Source organism: Microtus pennsylvanicus, chromosome 2, assembly GCF_037038515.1.
Source record: "Microtus pennsylvanicus isolate mMicPen1 chromosome 2, mMicPen1.hap1, whole genome shotgun sequence".
Taxonomy (NCBI): Eukaryota; Metazoa; Chordata; class Mammalia; order Rodentia; family Cricetidae; genus Microtus; species Microtus pennsylvanicus.
In genome coordinates, this window is record NC_134580.1 from 44,045,920 (window position 1) to 44,066,930 (window position 21,011).

General features: G+C 43.4%; 1 long non-coding RNA gene across 2 annotated transcripts in view; it reads left to right on the top strand.

Annotated features, from left to right (window-relative positions):
• LOC142844803 (uncharacterized) overlaps window positions 1-13,012 on the top strand; it is a 59,824-nt gene extending 46,812 nt beyond the window's left edge. Inside the window, exon 3 of one of the 2 annotated variants that reach the window (XR_012909775.1) lies at window positions 12,576-13,012. This is a non-coding gene — a long non-coding RNA (uncharacterized LOC142844803). Of the gene's footprint in view, window positions 1-6,285; window positions 6,691-12,575 lie in introns of those variants that run through there. The other variant, XR_012909774.1, reaches the window with a different exon arrangement.
• Window positions 13,013-21,011: the final 7,999 nt, after the last annotated feature.

Genomic DNA, 21,011 nt, shown 5'->3' on the forward strand with positions numbered 1-21,011 from the left:
CCCCTTTCTGTCTCTTTAAAAAAACAACACACAGCCAAGCAACGGTGGCACACACCTTAATCCCAGCACTCAGGAGGCAGAGGTAGGAGGATTTCTGTGAGTTTGAGGACTGCCTGGTCTACAGAGTGAATTCCAGGACAGGCTCTAAAGATGCAATGAAACCCATCTCGAAAAACCAACAACAACAATAGGCTTTTAAGGGATAATTATCATATAATATAATATGATAAACACTAACACATTGGGATTGGACAAAACAAGCAAACAGAAGGAAAAAAAGCCCAAGAAAAGGCACAAGAAAAAAAAAACCCAATTGTTCAAAAACTCAGGAATCCCACAAAAACACTAATCTGGAATTCATAGTACATATGCAAAAGACTTGCAGCGTAAAAAGAGAAAAGGAAAAGTGATGGCGGAAGATATAAAATAATCCCAAACTAGTTCAGAATTATGTATGATAAAGTGTTATTTATTTAGGGGAGACTTATAGATCACTGTTCTAGATCACAGCCCTCTGTACTAATGGGGAACAGGAACAGAGTCTAGCAGCTGGAAGTGAGAGCTGGAAGCAAGAGAGCCAACATAGGCATTACAGCTGAATTTATAGTATAAAAAAGATGCTCAAGTGGGCTGGTATGTTAAAGGCTATTGGCTGAAGGAGCAGAAGGAGCTCCCACAACACCCCCCCCCCTTTTGTTTAAATAAGAGAGTTCCAAACCCTATATACACTAGGAACAGATATCAAGTATAAGATTGGAATTACAACCAGTATAAACAATATTAGCAAGGAACGTATGCTAAATGTTTTGATAAACATTCTATCCTAAGGAGTCTAAGTCTTGTATTTGAAATGGCTTGGCTATATCATAAGAGGATGGTAACTATAATTATCTAATCTTCAACCCCATTGAAGGCCTGAGAAGGGAGATAATATTACTTGAGTAGGCAGGAAGTGCAATCAAGCAGCTTCCAAAATGTGCAGTAGATGACAGAGACAACTGGCTACTTGAGCAATCACCAAAAGTCTCATTTACAGTGTTGGAGCAACCAATTTGGCTAAGGCGTAGAGTAACTTACAGACCATTTTCAGAGGCAGGGAATTTTTCAAAACCACCTTACCCTGTCTTGGCAAGATTTGACAGCTTTTTTTTCTTGTATCCTGCTTGTCCAGTCTGGATATCATGCACTTTGTCAGGGGTTAAGGCATGGGCAGTTTCTTGCCCAAAGGCCATTGTACCAAGAAGAAGACAGACTCCAAGTAGAGTGTCTTTAGTGCTCAACACTCCCTCAGGAATAGATTGGTGCTGCCAGGAGCAATCGTGTCTCTCATCAACAGAATCCTAAGTTATTTAAATGCCATGTTCTACAGATCTTTGAAGTGGTTGAAGGTTACCTATCTATGCAGCATACAATCTCTATGTATCTAAAGAACCTAATTAGTCTGACTAAAAGTATAACAAACATGAATGACTACTGACCTATAATACTTAATACCTATATAACTTAAAGATTAAGACTTCATATCAGAAAATTAAACAATCTTTAAACAACTGTGCAATAAAGGAGGACAATGACATCAAAATATAAACAATGTATAAATATCTTAAACAGAGGTAGAAATATATAATTCAATAAGATAAATATATCTTTTTTTTTATTTTATTTTCGAGACAGGGTTTCTCTGTGGCTTTGGAGCCTGTCCTGGAACTAGCTCTGTAGACCAGGCTTGGTCTCGAACTCCCAGAGATCTGCCTGCCTCTGCCTCCTGAGTGCTGGGATTAAAGGCGTGCGCCACCACCGGCCGGCAAGATAAATATATCTTAAAATTGTTTCAGTATTTAAAATGTCTTAAACATGCATGCAGACAATATTACAAAATAACTTTGCATAGGTATACAAATATTGTAAACAGAAATAACAATAACCAATACAATTTGAACTTGTATCAATATACAAGAAATTATACCAGTGTAAATTGTCCATAAGTAATAGCTCACAAGTATTCACTCTATTACTCACCATTATTATTATTATTATTATTGGTGTGAATAAGTTCACACTAAATTACCTATTATCCCCGTCTCACTCCCTGCATAATGTCTGGCTATAGGTATTTGTTCCCATTTGCTGCAGGGGGATGTTTTTCTGATGATGGCTGAACAAAGCACTCATATGTAAATATAGTAGAAAGTCATTAGGAGTCATTTTATTGCTCTGTTTGTTTATTTGCTCTCGAACAGTAATATTTGGTTCGTCCCTAGGTCCCTGGGCTGTCTAGTTTTATGTTTTTGGTCACCCAAGCACTGTTGCATATGGGTTCTGTCTTGTAGAGTGGGCTTGAAATCAAACCAGACATGGGGTGATTTTGTTGTAGTTTATCTTGCAGGCAGGACACCATTGTAGATCAAAGGGTTTGTGGCTAGGTTGGTGTTTGTGTTTCTCCTTTGGTACCATGCAGAGTTCCTGTACCAAAGATGCTAGCACATAGGGGTAAGGTCTCTATGTAGACACCTGTGTGACTTCTCCACACTCAATGAGTTGTGTAGGTGTTTTCTTCAGCAATTGAACATTACTCATAGACTGTGGGGAGCAATCTATAGTCTTAGCAATAACCTCAGTTGTTTGGAACCAGCTTTGGCTGACATCTCATTTAGATGTAATCCAGTCTCAGTAATGGAAGATTTATTTGGTGACAAGAGATGACCAGCTGGGGTTCTGTCTCCTGAATTATTTGGCAATTTCATTAGATCGCTTTCATGTTTATCTGTTTGATTTAGGAAGCTTGTATGTATTAGTTTCCCATACTGCCCTTCAAATGACCCTTAATTTTAACTGTTTCTCTGTATTTCCCCTTTTGTCCCTCCGCCTCCACCTTCTCATTTGATCCTCTTATTCTAGTTTCCCAACCATCCACCTATACCTATCCTATTTCCCTTTCCTATGGATATTTATCTGCCCCTACCCCATCCCTTACTCTATATGCATCCTTTATAGGCTCTACAGATTGTAGCTTGGTTATCAATGACTTAAATTTTTATCTCTACATATGAGCAAATACATACCTTATTTGTCTTTCTGGGTCTGAGTTACCTCATTTTTTTTCTAGTTCTATCCAATTTACCTGCCAATTTTATTTACTTGGGGGTAGCTTACAGTGTCAGAGGTTAGTCCTTTATGGTGGGAAACATGGTGGGATGTAGGCAGGTATAGTTCTGGGGAAGAATCTGAGAGTTATACATCTTGATTCACAGGCAACAGGAAATGAACTGTGACACTGGGTGTAGCTTGAGCATAGAAGACCTCAAAGCCAACCCCACAGTGACACACTTTTTTTCATTTTCTGGATTTTGTGAGAGGCTTCCCAGACCTGCCTATTTATCTCAGAACAACTCCATACCTTCCAAAGTAGCATTAATTAGTGATTTTTAAATTTTCTCTTACGTTGTCATTCTAATGTAGTGATAATCACCCCACAATACACATTTATATCCTTTCCTCCCTCTATTTAATAATACTACATTATAAAATTTGCTGGTATAATTGAAGGCAAAATTTTAAATGATTATGAAATCGTTTAATGGTAATTGTAAAATAGCTCACGTAACCACTTTATTTTAAAAAGTATCATTTGGTGCTCATTTCAGAAGCACGTACGCTCAAGTTGATCAAAAAAGTAGTGTGTAATTGCTTCACAGATTTGCTTTGGTAAATAATACCGACGTGAATACCTTTAAGAACAATTTTTTTTCAGTATGCGGGGATTCTGTTTGAATCATAGAGTAGAGTCAAAGTTGAATCACCACGTCAAAAAGATCACTAAGGCTCTGATGCACAGTGTTAAGTTGGAAGCAAGGAAGATGACCGTGTATGCTTTGTCTCTGGCACACGGAAGAGTGCTAAGTTAGCCAGACTCCTCTCCACACTGGGCTTGCTCTCATTCCAAAATATACACTTTGCTTTACTAAGGTATTTCTTTGACTGGTGGTGAGTACAACAATAATAATTACAGAAACAGCAGAAACCTAATAGATTCACCCGTTAAAAATAGATGTTGCAGCATGAGTGTATTTTTCTAAAGGATCTCAAAAAAGGCAGAATAAAAGCATTTACTGGTGAGGATTAAAAAAAAAAACCGGTGCAGTTGCAATGTCCTCAATAAAACTGTTGACAATGGGATTTGCAGATAGGAGAGAAGGACATATGCTAAGACTATCAATTCTTAGCCCCCCTGCTCCCCGGCCCCCTGCATTCTTAGACTAGGGACCCACCCTCCTGTAAATGATGGTGAGAGCTAGCAATATAATCAAAAGGGCTGCTGGAGACAGCTCCTTCCTGGTCCATGTAACATAAGACCTAAGCTAATGAAAGCTACCATTGGAGAAGCCTTGGGGTGTGCTGGAGTGGGGGAGGGTTGTTCCAGATGTTTATTTCAGCTAAGTTTACAGGCAGAATTTCTTCCCTGTGAAAACCTTAAGTTAGAACCTGCTGTGGGGACTATCAGGAGGAGCAGGAGAGTGCTTGGTCTGTCTGTCTGTCTATCTATCTATCTATCTATCTATCTATCTATCTATCTATCTATCTATCTATCTATCTATCTGGGTTTTTCAAGGTAGGGCTTCTCTGTAGCTTTGGAGCCTGTCCTGGAACTAGCTCTGTAGACTAGGCTGGCCTTGAACTCATAGAGATTTGCCTGCCTCTGCTTCCTGAGTGCTGGGATTAAAGACCCCCACTGTACTACCACTGCCCAGCCTGATCTACTCTTTCATGTGCAAAGGGGCTTAAGATACTGATCGTGGTGTTCAAGTGGCATCGTAGATTCAAACCCAAGAACATGCTGTGAGGACAGAGAGATTCCCAGTATTTTCTCTCTGTCCACACACTCACATGTGTTAAAGCAGAAAGCTCTCATTCTTCTTTATGTGTTTCCAAGGAGTTAAGCACAGTTTGGGCATGTTTAAGAACTCACCTAGTGGCCAGGTATGGTGGCACATACCTTTAATCCCAGGACTTGGGAAGGAGAGGCAGGTGGATCTCTGTGAGTTCAAGGCCAGCCTGGTCTGAATAGCTAGTCACCTGCCTCTGCCTTTTGGGTGCTGAGATTAAAGGTGTGCACCATCACCAGCTTGTAGAACTCTTGAGAGAACTGACCGAGAGAATAACTCTCATAATATTCTTTAAGCTTTGCTCCTTAGTAAGTGCTCAGTAAATGCCATTTCTTCTTACTCCTTGCATGCTGCCATGTTTCTTTCAACAGCTGTCTCCTTAATCCCATCTGTACTTTAATAGTTCTGTAGACATATCTTTGAATGACCCAGCAAAGGGATAAAATGAAATGCGGAGCCAGAGTTGGTAGGTAGAAAGCCTTTTTGCCATCAAATACATCTATGGATAAGAATGCTAGAGAAGCCAGGTCTGGTGGGGCAAAGAGGCAGAGATCTGTGAGCTGGATGCAGCTCGATGTATACAGTGAAACCACCCATGCCCTCAAAAACAAAAGTCTTTTGAGAGACGGAAGAGTGTGACTATGTGGCTTATTGGACTTAGCTTAGGGGAAAGGCATTCACCAGGAAGACAAAATGAAAGTATCCGAAATAGTGTTGCATTGGTCCCCAAGACCCTATTGTGGAAGGAGGGAACCAACTCCACACACTGCCCTTTGACCTTGACACCGGGGCATACATTCATGTGTGTAAATGGACACACACACACACACACACACACACACACACACACACACACACAATCAATAAATGTAATAAAAATTTGAAAAACAGAATGACGTCTTTCTGGCTGGGAAAATGAATCATGTTCTTTAGTCTTGTCCATCATAAGGAAAGCCCAGGAGAACCAGAGCTCTGCTGTGGTCCTGCTATCTCATACCAAGACGTTACTGTTTCAGATCAGCAGGAGGGTCTCTGTCTTAAAGGAAACAACAGCCGCACCCGCCCTCAGCATTTGGGTCTTGTCTCAGGGGACTGGGTAAAGCTGAGCTGAAGGGGCTGTAAAGAATGGGCCATAAAGCAAGGTGCCTGAGTTAGCAGGTCACCTTCTGTGAGCAAATCATCCGTGGATTTCTTTGCTGCTCACACAGAAGTGTTGTGTGTCTGAAGTGACACCCTGACACTTTTTCCTGGGATGAAAAAAGAAGGAAGGAAAGAAAGGAGAAAATGAAAGAAAGGGAGTTGCCCGGAAACCAGGGAGCCCACCTTGGGCAGCTGAGGATAGGGAACCGGAAATGACCCTATCCTAGAGCAATACTGACAAATATCTTGCATATCATCATAGAACCTTCATCTGGTGATGGATGGAGATAGAGACAGAGACCCACACTGAAGCACTGGACTGAGCTCCCAAGGTCCCAATGAGGAGCAGAAGGAGGGAGAACATGAGCAAAGAAGTCGGGACCACGAGGGGTGCACCCACCCACTGAGACAGTGGAGCTGATCTATTGGGAGCTCACCAAGGCCAGCTGGACTGTGACTGAAAAAGCAGGGGATAAAACTGGACTCTCTGAACATGGCGAACAATGAGGGCTGATGAGACGCCAAGGACAATGGCACGGGGTTTTGATCCTACGTAATGTGCTGGCTTTGTGGGAGCTTAGCCAGTTTGGATGTTCACCTTCCTAGATATGGACGGAGGGGGGAGGACCTAGGACTTACCACAGGGCAGAAAACCCTGAGTGCTCTTTGGACTGGAGAGGGAGGGGGAAAGGAGTGGGGGAAGGGGGAGAAGGGTGGGAGGAGGGGGAGAAGGGTGGGAGGAGGGGGAGAAGGGTGGGAGGAGGGGGAGGGAAATGGGAGGCTGGGAGGAGGTGGAAACTTGTTTTTTTTTCTCCTTTTCTCAATAAAAAATAAAAATAAAAAAAAAATTAAAAAAAGAGCTCTTAGTGCTCCATGGTTGCTAGTGAGACATCTTTAAGTCAAATACTGGAGTGGAATGAGCTTCTGGTCTAGAGAGGGATCCTGTCTTAGGATAATAAAATAAGAGCTGGACAGTGGTGGTGCGTCAGTCCCTGACACAGCTTCCGGTGTACATGTGCTCAATGGGATGGTCAAGAGCCTGATGCCTTCTTTCATTTTACTTGTAGGCTGCTCTGTGTCATGATCCAGCCACCATGTCTATACCACTGTTCTTATTTACTTGCTTGATGCTTTGCTGTGTATAGGTTTTGGAGATCCAGTCTGATTTTTTTTTTTTTTTTGGTTTTTCGAGACAGGGTTTCTCTGTGGCTTTGGAGCCTGTCCCGGAACTAGCTCTGTAGACCAGGCTGGTCTCGAACTCACAGAGATCCGCCTGCCTCTGCCTCCCGAGTGCTGGGATTAAAGGCGTGCGCCACCATCGCCCGGCTCAGTCTGATGTTTTGATGATACAAGTATACTTTTTATTTTTATTTTTGTTTTTTGTTTCTTTTTGAGAACGGATGCCTCTGTGTAGCTATGGCTGTCCTGCAACTCTCTGTCTGTAGACCAGGCTGGCCTGGAACTCAGAGATCCACCTGACTCTGCCTCCCCAGTGCTGGAATTAAAGGCATGGACCACCATGCCCATCTACAAGTATACACTGTATATTAGTCAAATTGCAGGTAGTTATGGGCAGGGGAAGTGGCACAGTGAGGAAGAAGGACTTGTTCTGCAAGTGTGAGGACCTGAGTTCAAATCTCCAGCATTCCAAATCGCCCAAAGCATCTAGGGGTAGAGATAGGTGAACTGTGGCCAACTAGCTTAGCCAAAAATGGTGAGCTTCTGTTCTAGTGAGAGATTTTTTCTTAGGATAATAAAATGGGAGCTGCACGGTGGTGGCGCATACATTTAATCCCAGTACTTGGGAGGCAGAGGCAGGTAGATGTCTGTCAGTTTAGTCTGCAGAGTTAGTTTCAGGACAGCCCGAGCTATAACACAGAGAAAAAAAAACCCCAACAAACTATACATACACACACACACATATATATATACAAACACACATATACACAGATACATGAACATACACTTGCACTCTCAAACATGTACACATACATACACTCTCAAAGTAGGGTACTTAGTATCACTATCATTGCATTTGTTATTCCTTTGTGAACATCGTTTTTCTATATTGCCTTACAGCCATTTTTAAAGTGAGTTTTTAATATTTATTTATTATGTATACAGTATTCTGTCTGCTTGCATGCCTGAAGAGGGCACCAGACCTCATTACAGATGGTTGTGAGCCACCATGTGGATGCTGGGAATTGAACTTAGGACCTTTGGAAGAGCAGGCAATGCTCTTAACCACTGAGCCATCTCTCCAGCCCCTTACAGCCATTTTGTAGAGGAGAAAACTGAAGTGGAGAAAGGTTCTAATTTGTCTCTAGACATCCAGTCGAGAGCTGGGTGACACAGGACTTTTCCTTTTGGGTGCTACACCAGGCTCTTTGGTATCTATCCACACTCTGGGTGCCCACAATCTATGGCCTCAGCGTCTTTCTCTGAAATAATAACCTGTGTTCTATGGCCTCACAGAGCCCTCATTAGGGTGCAGGTAAGTGAGGAAGACAAGCAGGGTGGGGGTTTCTTCTTTTTCTGGATGGCCCTGTAGACACGCCCCCTTTCCCTGCTGTCTTTGCTTCTATTTGAGCAGTGACAGCAATGGTCCAGCTTCCCTTCCCTCCTCCTTCCAGTTTTGGAAACGTAGCGTTTGGCATCTTCACGCCATTCTCATTCCATAGTGGGAAGCTCTGAATGCAGCCATCTGAGCTTTGGGCTTGAGTAATGTTGGTAATTTCAAAGCCTCATTATCTCGCTCCCTAGTGATTTGGTTCTAAACAACTATAGTTCTTGAGGGAGGCGGGTGGTGTGAACAACAGTGCCAGAATAGTTCCACTGGGGAGAGTGAGAGCTACCTGGGGTTTTAAATTCAGAACCTTAGTGACCAAAGCAGCAGAATTTGTCCCTGGGGCACCAGGTCCATGTCAAGGATGCAATATTTCAGAGCTGAGACTGTTATTAAGTGGGGACCTGGGTGACAGAGATGGCATCGTAAAAGACAGGATGGTGTATTGCTGGTCCCCCCATTGTATAGATGAGAAAGCTGATCTCCAACGAAGTGATTTACTCACACATATTTTTTATTTTTCAACTTAAAAAGATCGTATCAAGATCCAGCGGTCAGGTTCTCAGTACTGTCTGCTCACCTGGGTACCTTGTGGTCCGTGGCTCTCTAGCCTAGTTCTTTGTGAAGTCTGCAAGACAACAGACTTCTAATGAGCATTTTAAGAAGAGAAAGGATGACACTAGAAATATGGTCCCATTCAGACTGTTCAGGGAACAAATGACTTTGCCTTTCGCCCCACTGGGACTGAAGCTCTCTTGGCTGACCTTGCCAGCAGGTTTGCGATGCTGGCGAGAGCCCGAAACTTGCCGCGTAAGAATTGCTCCTTCAGGACAGTAGGCCTGCGCCCTGTTGCCTGGGTACAGGGGAGCCGGCCCTGAAGGTGTGAGAGTGGGAGAGTGAACCCCACTGTCGTCTGTCCTTCAGTGGCGTGAGCAAGGGAGAGATGCTACACCCTTGTTCCTCGTCCCTTGCTGAAGTTGGTCATGGGGGTCACAAAAGCAGGAAAGGCGACTCTGCCCCTCACTGGCTGCACCACTCTGAAGAGAGGTCCCTGTACCTTGCCCTGGCAGCAGAGTAGAGCTGACCTTATTGACAGGGCACAGGTGATCTGTACCCACGAAAGTATCGGAGATCTGGCCCCATTCTCATTTGCCACGCTGTGGAGTGGGCTAGGAAGAGAAGACCTCTCCAGTTCCCTGCCCCTCGTAGCCTACGGTGGATGGGAGACCTGGCCTTGAGGTCATGAGAGTGGCAGAATTGGCATTGCACTTCACCCAAGCAGCACGCGCAGAGCTGATTCTCTTGGCAGGGGTGCAGGTGAGCCAGCCAGGAGGGTAGAGGGCAGGAGAGCTGATCGTGTTCCCTTTCATCGGCCTTGAGGTGGTATGAATAAGAGAAAGATGCCCTGCCCCCTCCCCTTGAGACCTGCTGGTCCCAGGATCTTGAGAATAGGAGAACTGGTTCTGCCCCTCACTGGTTGTAGTACAAGGGAGTGTAGGCCCCTCCACCTTGCCTCGGGGGGGGGGGGCTGCTGGAGCTGGGGTGACAGATGTGTACAATTACACCTGGCTTTCTAAGGAAATTAATTAAAACAAATTTCAAAGTTTTTGGAATAATTAAAATTTATGGAAAAGTAGGAAAGCAACATACTTCCCACACTGTTTTAATTCTCTGGGAGGCTGCTATCCCGTTGTAGTCTATTTGCCAAATCTAAGAGAACAGCCTTAGCACCTCACTTAAAAACTAAACTACACGTGAGGTTTAGGAGCTAATGACCTTCCGTTGGTATACTTGCTTTTCCAGGGTTGAGGTCAAAATACTACAATGCCTTCGGTTGCCATGTCTCCATCTTTCTTTGAATCTGTGACAGTCTTCCATGTTTATATGAACTTTAGTTTCAAGGAGTACTTTGTAGACTTTCCCTCCACTTTTATGTCTCATTTTTTCCCGCCATTCTACTGAGGTTGTGGAAATATACTGCAGATACGAAGTTCTGCTCTCATACACCTGATTGCACTTGTATCCGATCATGCTGAGTTTGAACCCTTGCTTAGAGAGGAGTTTGTCTAGTTTGTCCAGCGTTGTACTACTCTCCAGCATGGGTTTGGGGGTGGGATGCTGTGTACAGTAGATGATTTTAATTACTATTTTTTTTAGACTGGTTGCTTGGCTGCTTGTCAGAGGACAACTTGCAAGAGTCAGCTCTTTCCTTCCACTGTGTGGGTTCTAAGGATTGAGATTCCATCTTCAGGCTTGGCGGCAAGCATCTTTTCCCACTGAGCCATCCTGCTGGTGGTTAGTCTATTGTGTTCCCAAATCCTGTGTGTGCCAACCTAAATCCAGCTCTCAGACTATCCTTGGTTTTTCTTCCAACTGTAGTCTCTTACCGTGATAATCCATCGTCACTCCTTCCAGACTGTGGTGTTTTAATGCCACTTTTGAAATTCTTAGAACCTTCCTGAGTTCCGGTTGGATGTCTCTGTTTTCATTAAGTGTGCCTTGATTACCCTCTACACACGTTGGAAATCCCTTTACTCATCCCTCATTTTACTGAGCACTATCTAAGAGCCTGAATATTTTCCGGACCCTGGGCCAGGAGGTGTACCGGTTCTCCAGAATCTAGCCCTGGGGAAATGAATAACCCAACAGTAAAAAAGAAATACTTTCTTCTTTGATGAGTACATTCATGTGATAGAACTAGTGAATACTAGTGATAGAACTAGTAATCGTGCCATGAACTTTAGCTATGAAATTAGTTAAGAACAAATTCAACACACACACACACACACACACACACGCCCACGCATGCACAGACACATCCACCATGTGCTTTGAGTCAGCTGTTGTGGTCAGTGTCTACAGTGGAGACTTGGGTGATGGATGATGCTCCTGGTTGCTCTTGGAGACACTGAAAACAACTGTTGCTCGTCTAACCCATCAGGTTGTTGAAGTATTATGACCTATAAGCACTGGAGGGGTTATACTCCCTCCTTCATCTCTTTTCATCTACTCCTGTCTTAGCCAATGAAAACCAATGGCTCACCCACCTCAATACCAAGTGGAAATTCTCTACAGCAGACCTGGTGAGAGTAGAACACGTGGCTTCCGGGAAGACCCTGATTCTCTTTCAGGGTTGATGACTATGAAGCTCACTGGTTTGATCTGGAAAGTTGGACATTACTCACTAAACTTTCTCATCTGGTCAACGACCAGACTTCTGATAGTTTGACTGCTGTCTATGTACGTGTGTGTGTATGTATGTAGGGTATTGTGTATGTGTGCTGTATGAGCATGCATATATGTGGATGCTCATGTCTGCATACGGACGTCGAGGCCAGAGGAGGATATCAGGTGTGCTGTTCTGTCACCGTCTCCCTTATTCCCTTGAGGCAGGGTCTCTCATTGAATTCGAAGTTGGTCTAATGGTCAACCAAGTCCCAGAGATCCTCTTGTCTCTGTCTCCCACGGCACTGAAGTTGCAAGCACGCGCACGATTCTGCCTGACCTTTTATTTTATGTAGATTTTAGGGGTCTTTGTGCTTACGCAGCAGCAAGCACTCTTACCCACTGAGCCCCCTCCCCAACCCTATTGTCTTTTTCCTCTCCTAGAACATAAGCCTCACAACAGAGACCTTCCATCATCATTGCTCCTCAAGTGTCTACACCTGACCCCACCGATGCAGTGGATGGCAGGTATTAGTGGAGTAAATGAATGAATGCCATTTCAGAAGGACCAAGAAACCAAGACCACTGATGCTTTTAATGGGAAAATTTGATTTTGTTCTTCTTTGGTTCAAAGTCTTTTTCTCATGTCTTCTCCTGGTCTGTAAGGCAAGCAGGAACACTTCAGCCTGTTGCTGGCCAGGGTTCTTTTTAGCTGTAAACAATAAAAACTAACATCCAGTTTGTCTAAGCAAACAGCACATTATACAGTGCACTAAAAAGCCTTCTGATTTATTGCTTACACAATCATATATTTCCTTCAGGCGCAGATGGATCAAGGTGTGTGGTCAGCTCATCAGAACTCCGCCCCTCCTCCCAGACCTGTGAGTTGGCCTCCTCCCTACACAGACTCTTCTTATGTGGTTGTTTCTGGTTACTTGAGCCAAAACATTTGAAGCCAGTTTGAGCTTTTTGTTTTCTGCAAAACTTTCAAAAGTACCAGAAGTCTCTCTCTTAATCAGAGCCTGGCTGTGTGGATGAATGAAAATGGCGAAGCTTCAGGAGGAGGAACAGAATTCTTCTTTTTCTACTTGGTCGTGATCACTGACCACTGGAACCTGAAGCCCAAGTCTAAGGACTTCATCTTTTCTGGAAAAATAAAAAAATAGCAAACATAATTTAAAAATTGCAGATTATGTGGCAACTTGTAAATATATTTCTATTTTACTAAATTGATACTCTGATTAAGAAAGCACTATAACAAAATACACTTTAATAATAAAATTATAAATGCAAATTTATACCTGTAAATGAAAGACTGCATGCTTTGTTTGGGATGGTACATTTCAACACATAATTGGTTTTCGCTGGGCAGTGGTGGCGTACGCCTTTAATCCCACCACTGTGGAGGCAGAGGCAGGCGTATCAGTGAGTTCGAGGTCAGCCTAGTCTACAGGAGCTAGTTTCAGGACAGGCTTCAAAGCTACAGAGAAACCCTGCCTTGAAAAAAAAATGGTTTTCAAAAGGATCACACTTATTTATTTGGTGTGTGCATGTGTGTGTGCGCGCGCGCGCACGTGTGTTTGTGGGCATGCGTCATAGTGTACAAGTGGAGGTGGTTCTCCGCTTGAAGAGCTGGTTCTCACTTTCCACAGTGTGGGTTCAAGGAATCGAAATTAAGCTGTCAGGCTTGAAGGTAAGGGTCTTTTATTCATGAGATAGCTTGCCACTCCTAAATTATGTATTTAGACAAGCATGGAGGTTGTCCTGGTTAGTTTTGAAAGACTAAAATAGCCTGGAGTCATTTGGTGGGAAGCATTTGATGAAGAAACTGCCTAGATCAGTTTGAGGTATGGGCTTGTCTGTGTAGGATTGTGCTGCTTATTAATATACCAGGAGGGCTCAGCCCACTGTGGGCAGCACCATCCCTAGGTAGGGAAATCCTAGCTGTATTAGAACTCTAGCTAAACATGAGCCTGTAACGGAGCCAAAGAGTGATCCAGCAATCAGAATTTCTTTGTGGGTTTTTCTTCCAGGTTCCTGCCATGATTTCCCTCAATGACTTGGAATTGAGAACCAAAATAAACTTTTTTCTTCCCAAGGAGGTTTTGGTCAGACCAGTGTACTACAATATCAGAAAGGAAATGAGAACAGAAATACCTGTCTATAATCTCAGCATCCAGGAGCTCGAGGCAGAAGGACTGCTAGTTAGAAATCAGGCTGAGCTGTGTATAGAGAATGCCATAAAACAAAATGTGTTTTAGAGAATGGAGTTGAACCATCCCATACTTTTCTGCAAACAATGGTAGAAATTCTTGATAGAATTCAAGGTACTGATTTTTTTTTCTGCCACCATCAGAACAGAATATAACCCATAGTCTTCTCTCCAAAGAGCTCAGCTCCAGCTTGTAGAGATGGTCTACTTTGGAAAGGAACAATGAGTTTGTAGTTAGCAACAGAATTCCCATTATAAACAGTGAGCATCTTTGGGGATCTTTTGCATTGGGATTCTGCAAAAAATCCAGAATTTTTTCATATTCTTATCACTTCTCCTTTGGCAAGTGGCCAGCTGTGACCACTGGATCTAAATTCTATCTCCAGGGTAATCCATCTTATAATGTTCCACAGAGCCACCACCACCAGCATAGACTCTTTCGGGGTTATCAAGATAGAATGTGGAATCATGCCCCATCTCCCACAAACAAAGCATTTTATAAAAGGAAATCTTCCAAGAGCTGGGTCTTCCTTACCTCTGTACTTGGTTGTCTCTTGCTCAGTGGACCCAGACTGGTAGATGACACTCTCCAGTGCTGTATCCTGATTTTCAAGAGCAGCTGGTTAATCATCAATTCCATTGCCAGGTTTCGGCAATGGAAACCTACCATTGCAGTTTTCTTTTTGACTTCATATTTAATCATCTCCTTCCAACTGACTTTTTTAGAGATGGTTGTGAACCACCTTGTGGTTGCTGGGAATTGAACTCAGGACCTCTGGAAGAGCCACCAGTGCTCTTAACCACTAATCCATCTCTCCAGCTCTGAACCGACATTCTCTAAAGCAAATACAGTTTCTTTTCCTTATTTCCTGACTGTCTGTTGCTATCATCTTCCCAAGGGGAGCCATCTGTGAATTCTGTCTTAGGTAGTCCATGAATCCATTCCTACGTACACTTAAGTATTCTTCCTTCTTTCTGTTTGTTTTATGTTTTGTTTGGGAGGGGTGCCTTATTATTCATTCCCCCTCCCCCCTCTCTCTGTGTATGTTTGCAGGAACATAGACACATGCATACATAGGTCCACAGGCAGGCTTGGGAGTGTGCTTGGGGAGACCAGAGGTTGATGTTTGGAATCATCCTCGGTTGGTTCCATCTTATTCATTGAGACATGTCTCTTAATTTAACCCAGAGCTCACCTGTAGGGCTCGTCCCCCTAGTCAGCTTGTTCTGTGAACCTCTGTCTCTGTCATCTGGGCTAGAAGGACAGGTGGGTTACCATACCTCTCAGGCATATTTTACATGGATTCTGGGAATCTGAACTCTGCTGCACTCATATACAACAAGTACTTTAAACACAGAGGTACATCTCCAGTCTTGGGGTTAATCTTTTTTAATGCTTGATTGAACAACTTCAAGTGGTTACTCCTGAAATCATTTTTTTTCTAAGACCTCTTCTTCACACCTTTTCATGACACGCAGATGAGGTGGATGTGTTATCTGTGGTAGCAACCTGTGCTCATCTGCCATGGTTTCCAGAGGTGTATCTTCACAGTCCCTTGTGAGTCTCCGGAGCATCAAGTTCGAAAGGCAGAGAAGCCCTACCCTCTACAGCGGCTTGACCTTTGAAACTGGATGTACACCTTCCCAAAGCCTTACTGAGATTCCCTCTCTGGAAGGAGGAGGAATTGAAGAAAATGGAAGAATAAGAGTGGGTACCTTGTCTCAGATATTATTGAGATACGTTGCACACACATATCAAATTATCAACGAAAACATAAAACATGGTTGTTGTTGTTGTTGTTGTTTTTTTTTTTTTTGAGTTTTTCAAGACAGGTTTTTCTGTAGCTTTGGAGCCTGTCCTGGAACTAGCTCTTGAAGACCAGGCTGGCCTTGAATTCACAGAGATCCTCCTGTCTCTGCCTTCCAAGTGCTGGGATTAAAGGGGTGTGCCCTCACTGCCCAGTTATAAAAAACGTTCTTAAAGACCCTTCCTGGGCACGTCTGACTTGACAAAGGAAGGCGACTGAAAATTGAAAATACTAGTAGTAAACAGTTTTAAAACAATTTAAATAAGAATTTTTCTGTCTTGGGATCATCAGGTACAATGGTTTGAAAAGGCAGACGTGAACAGTTTTTCTGAGTAGAAAGGGAAGCTGGGGCATGGTGACCCATGCCTGTAATCCCAGCACTAAGGAGGCAGAGGCAGGTAGAGCTCTGTGAGTTTGAACACAGCTAGGGATACAAAGTGAATTCCAGAACAGTAGGGAGAGAAGCCTTGTCTTGAAAACCAAACCAAACTGGAACGGGCAGCCCTGCATGTCCTTATCGACTTGTAGTGGTGACCTAGCAGCCTCTGAAGATTCCTACGTGACTCACCTTGCTGGTGCTGAGTGGTGGAAAGTGTTTTGCAACTGGCTTCATGGTGGCCTCTCCCAATGGCTGCAAGGGAATTCCACAGTGTACCATTGCCATGGATATTAAAAGTATAACAGTGATGCAAAGGAAGTCAGAGTGCAACACATAGAATATTACTTCTCAGCTAGTATTCGGGGCTTTGCATGTCCACCAGTTTCCCTCACAGAAAGGCAGGGGCCAGTGATTAGCTTTGGCCAGTGAGCCATTTCCAAGTCCAGGTAATGAAGAGCATAGTGCTCTTTAGTTACTAAAGAAAACTATTGTTTAGGGTCGCTTGGCCTCCAATTCATGTTTTGTCAATAAGAACCAAGTATCACCGAGACCTCAGTTTCTTTACAGCTGCTGCCAAGCTTAGCTTACCTTGTCTAATAGAAATAACGTGTCTTCCCTTTGCACTAGAGTACTTGCGTGGCTGTTGGCCTAGATGTGTTTAAATGAAGCCATGAGCATCTTGTTCTATGTGTTTATTTACTTTTGACATCTGAATTTTCAGTGTTGCCTTGAAATCACTTGACACAGTGGACACGGCTTGAGTCAGAGAGCTTGGCCCCTAGTTCTCTCACTAACCTTGAGGGAATTGCTTTGCGGTGCCGAATTCCCAGTCATTTGTAAAAACTGGCAAATGGGGCCAGGAAGATGGCTCAGTGGGAAAAGATGCTTGCTGGGTGAGAAAGACAGTCTGAGTTTGGTTCTGGGAAGCGGTGTAAAGGTAGACGGAAAGAACTGATTCTACAAAGCTGCCCTTCAATGCTCACCATGGCAACAATAAACAGTTTTTTTTTTTTACATTGAAAAGCGAGTGGGTGTCACAAGAAAGTGTACTACTAGTCATAACTCCAAGCAAACTCTTTGTTGTCCCAACTCCAATCTCCTTTGTGGTTAGGGACAGAAAATAATGTTCCTTGGGTCTCACAGTTGGGCAAATAGAATTTATTTTGCAACATATACTCCTTCTTTATTTATACATTTCCTTTGTTAATATTTCATTTTTCCCTTTTTGTATTTCTGTCTTTTGCTTTAATTAAGAGTCTCTTAGGATAATGAAAGTCGATTCCTAAACATAGAAACTACCCCTCTGACAATTCATGTCCAGATCTCATGTCTTTATCCTAAATATCTTGAGATCCCTGTAAAGATTCTGTATCAATATTTGTTCACTTTGGGTTTTTCTTTAATTGATTTTATCAAGCTATCCATTTATTTCTGCTCCCCTCCCTTTCTCTCCCCTCCCCTTCAATCTTCTCCCATGGTCCCCACGCCCCCAGTTTACTCAGGAGATCTTGTCTTCTTCTACTTCCCACGTAGATTAGATCCATGTATGTCTCTCTTTGGGTCCTCATTGTTGTCTATGTTGTTCACTTTGTAATGGTAGCTTTTCATTCACTAATAGCAATGCTATTTATTTACAGTGCGTGGTATTTTAGTCATGTGGTACCAAGCTGCCTTCCACAATCCTTGCACTGCAGGATGAAGGAAAACTAGAGATTTTCTTTTAAGGCAGATATACCAGCAACCATTGATCTCAAGTGTCATTTACCTCTGAAGGTAAATGGCAAAGAAAAGAGCAGAGCCTTAGGCTGGACCACTGTAGTCATTCACGCTGTTTCTTGTTTGTCTCTCGAATTCACCAAGAATTCTTTTCTCACTGTCTCTCTCTGCTTTATTCCTTTCCTTTTCTTTTCCCGGACTGTACTTGGTCTAGGATGCCTTTCCTTTTAGGGGAACCTAGACTCTTTCTGTGCTTGAGCTTGTGAGCTGGTAAAGAAGAAACTTTGAAGCTGAGCTCTGAGCACCTCTCCCTCCCCTCTCTCTCTGTATGTGTGTGTGTGTGTGTGTGTGTATGTGTGAGTGTGTGTGCATGCTCAAACAATGTGCACCCTAGTTAAGGAAGGTGAACTGCTGCCGGAAGTGGAGGGCAAAGTTAAGTCCACACCTGAAGAACACACTCTAATATACAGATAAACGGAGAACCTACCCTGTGTCCTGAAAGAAAGCTGCAGCAGTTGTGCTGATAAACAGACCAATTGAGAGTAATCGCCATCTCAGCAGCTTATCTGAAACCAAACAAGTATCGGCACAGAAAGTCTGTAGGTAAGAAGTCACCTGAGAGGAAATCCAGGGACCTGAGTTCCCTGGGTCCCCTGGGAAAGAGGACTTTGGCACCAGGGCTCTCCCAGTGCCCCTCTGAACTTAGACACTGAGAATGTATAAAATAAGCAGTCTTGGGCAGGATCCCACTAGGTACTAGGTTTTGGGACAGGGAACACAACTTAGTTCCAGATAATGACAAATTGGATTTGTGTAGAGGTTCCTTCCTTCTTCCCTTCTTCAGTACTTCTGTCTGAATTTTGTGGTTGTTTTTAGAAGGATTGGTGCCCCCAAAATGAATGGTAGAAAGAACCAATTGACTAGTCTCAAAACAAAACAAAATTCAACAAAGGTGCTTTTTCCCCTTTCTGACTATTCCCATGGAAAGTAAAAGCTGAACCGGCTTGGAACTACCTGACTGCAAAAACAATGCCACTTTTATGAAGGGCAGTTAACTTTTCACTCAATTTAAACATGGCTCCACAGAAACTGTCCAAGTTCCCAAAGAGGATGTGGTCTTCAGACTAGAGACCAGGGCAGAGAAATTTAAGGCTGAAAGGAATGTTTTCCTTTTGAACGAAGCAGAAATAAAAATCAGAAGACCACTACTCTCCTTGGCTTATGCCAGCGCACACACTAAGATGCCCTGTTCAGAGACTGGCTGGGGAACAGAACGCTTGTCTGATCGTCCTCTCCCTGGCTTTCCAGAAACGGGAAGCTGCTTTGCTTTGGTGATTTCTGAAAACTGGTCTAGTATCTGTAGGAGCACATTTAGATGTATTTGGGAGCCTGTATAGTTTATACTTAATAAAACATATTTATATTGAGATGGGCGCATTGCCAGCTTAGTCTTTGGAAACATGCACGTCAGCTTTAAAACTCACGGCAGGGAGAGAGAAAACATAGCCACACCATGGAAAGGCTTGTCCTGGTTGAGTGAGCAGGGCAAGAGATTTGTGTGACTTTCTTTAAAGTCAAGTGTGGGGAATCTGTTGTAACTTGCCATCCATTTTTTTCCATTCTTTATCTCAGGAATCCCCCTGAATACAATCCTCCCAGAGAAGAACTAAACACTTGTGTGATAAAGCTATTGAAGACCTCGGGCAGAGCTTCCTATGCCGACTGCAGTGAATACAGCTTTAGGAAGCCTCGCCTCTTTCTCCTGGGAATTCATGCCACCATTAGTTTCCCCTTAAACACATCTCCTTGGCAAAGGGCACAGTGTGATAGATCTCGATGTTAACTTTGACTTGGGTATATACCAGCTAAGTGTGTGTGTGTTCATATGTGTGCACGTGTATGCGTGTACATATGTATATGTATTGCAGTGTGTATGTATGTGCATGCACGTGTGTATGTGTGTGTTTGCGTGTGCATGCCTGTGTGTACATGTGTGTGCACTTGTGTATCTCTATGTGTGTATATGTGTGTATGTGCATGTGTGTGTAAGTAAGAGGATAACTTTTGGGAGTTGGTTCTCACCTATCGTATTATGAGGTAGAGTCTGTCTTCTCATTTCTGATGCTAGGCTGTGTACCCTAGGTTAGCTTGTCCTGTATGCCTCTAGCTGATTCTCCCATCCTGCCTTGCTCCTCACATCAGGAGGACTGGGATTTCAAAAGCAAATTTCAGAAGCATGCTGTCATATCAGGCTTTTTATGGGATTTCCAGGATCAGACTTGGGGTGTCAGGGTTGGGTGTCTGGCTTTTACCTGCTGAGCCACTTTTTTTTTTTTTAAATAAGAGAAATAACTAGAATTCAAATAAACCCAAGCTCAGCAAAAGCAATTTCAATTAGACGGCAGCTTTTTGGAGAGAAGGCGTATATCTTATTTGCTGTTTTGCCTTCTGTTTCCAGCACACCGGGCTTGGGTTAACGACTATTGCAGGATGAGATCAGACACTGCTGCGGCCACATCATCCCTCCTTAATTTGTGTTGGGCATGACTACACAACCTAAAGACGATGCCAACCTCAAGAAAGTGGCTCTTTCCTTGGCTGCTACCTTAATATGGGCACTAATGGGATTTTTATTTTGAAAGCAGTTCATTACCCAAGCTCACAATGATGTGACCAGGCACAATAAATAGTCAACATGGGTGTCCAGAGCAAGTCTTAATATCTTTTTAAAGTCTGCACTCTGCTCTAACTGCTCCACAGAGGAAATCAGTATGAGGGAGCTGGGGAGATAGCTCTGGTGATAAGGTGCTTGCCCTGCAAACAAAAGGACCTGCCATCCCCAGGAGCTACATAGGCCCAGTATGATGGTTTCCATTTGTCATCCTAGCGTCAGAAGGGTTGAGATCAGGAGAATCTTTGGGACTCATTGGCCACAGGGCCTAGACAAGTCAGTGTGTGCTAATCCAATGAGAAACCTTTATTTCCAAAATACAAGGTAGTTGTCTTCTGCGGCGTGACACCTGAAATGCTCCTCTGGTTTCTGAATGAAAGTGCACCCTGTTATTATGTGACAAAACTTTTCCTCGGTAAATGAAACACCAAATAAGGAGCCCATGACAGGCCAACCTATGGCTACCACCCA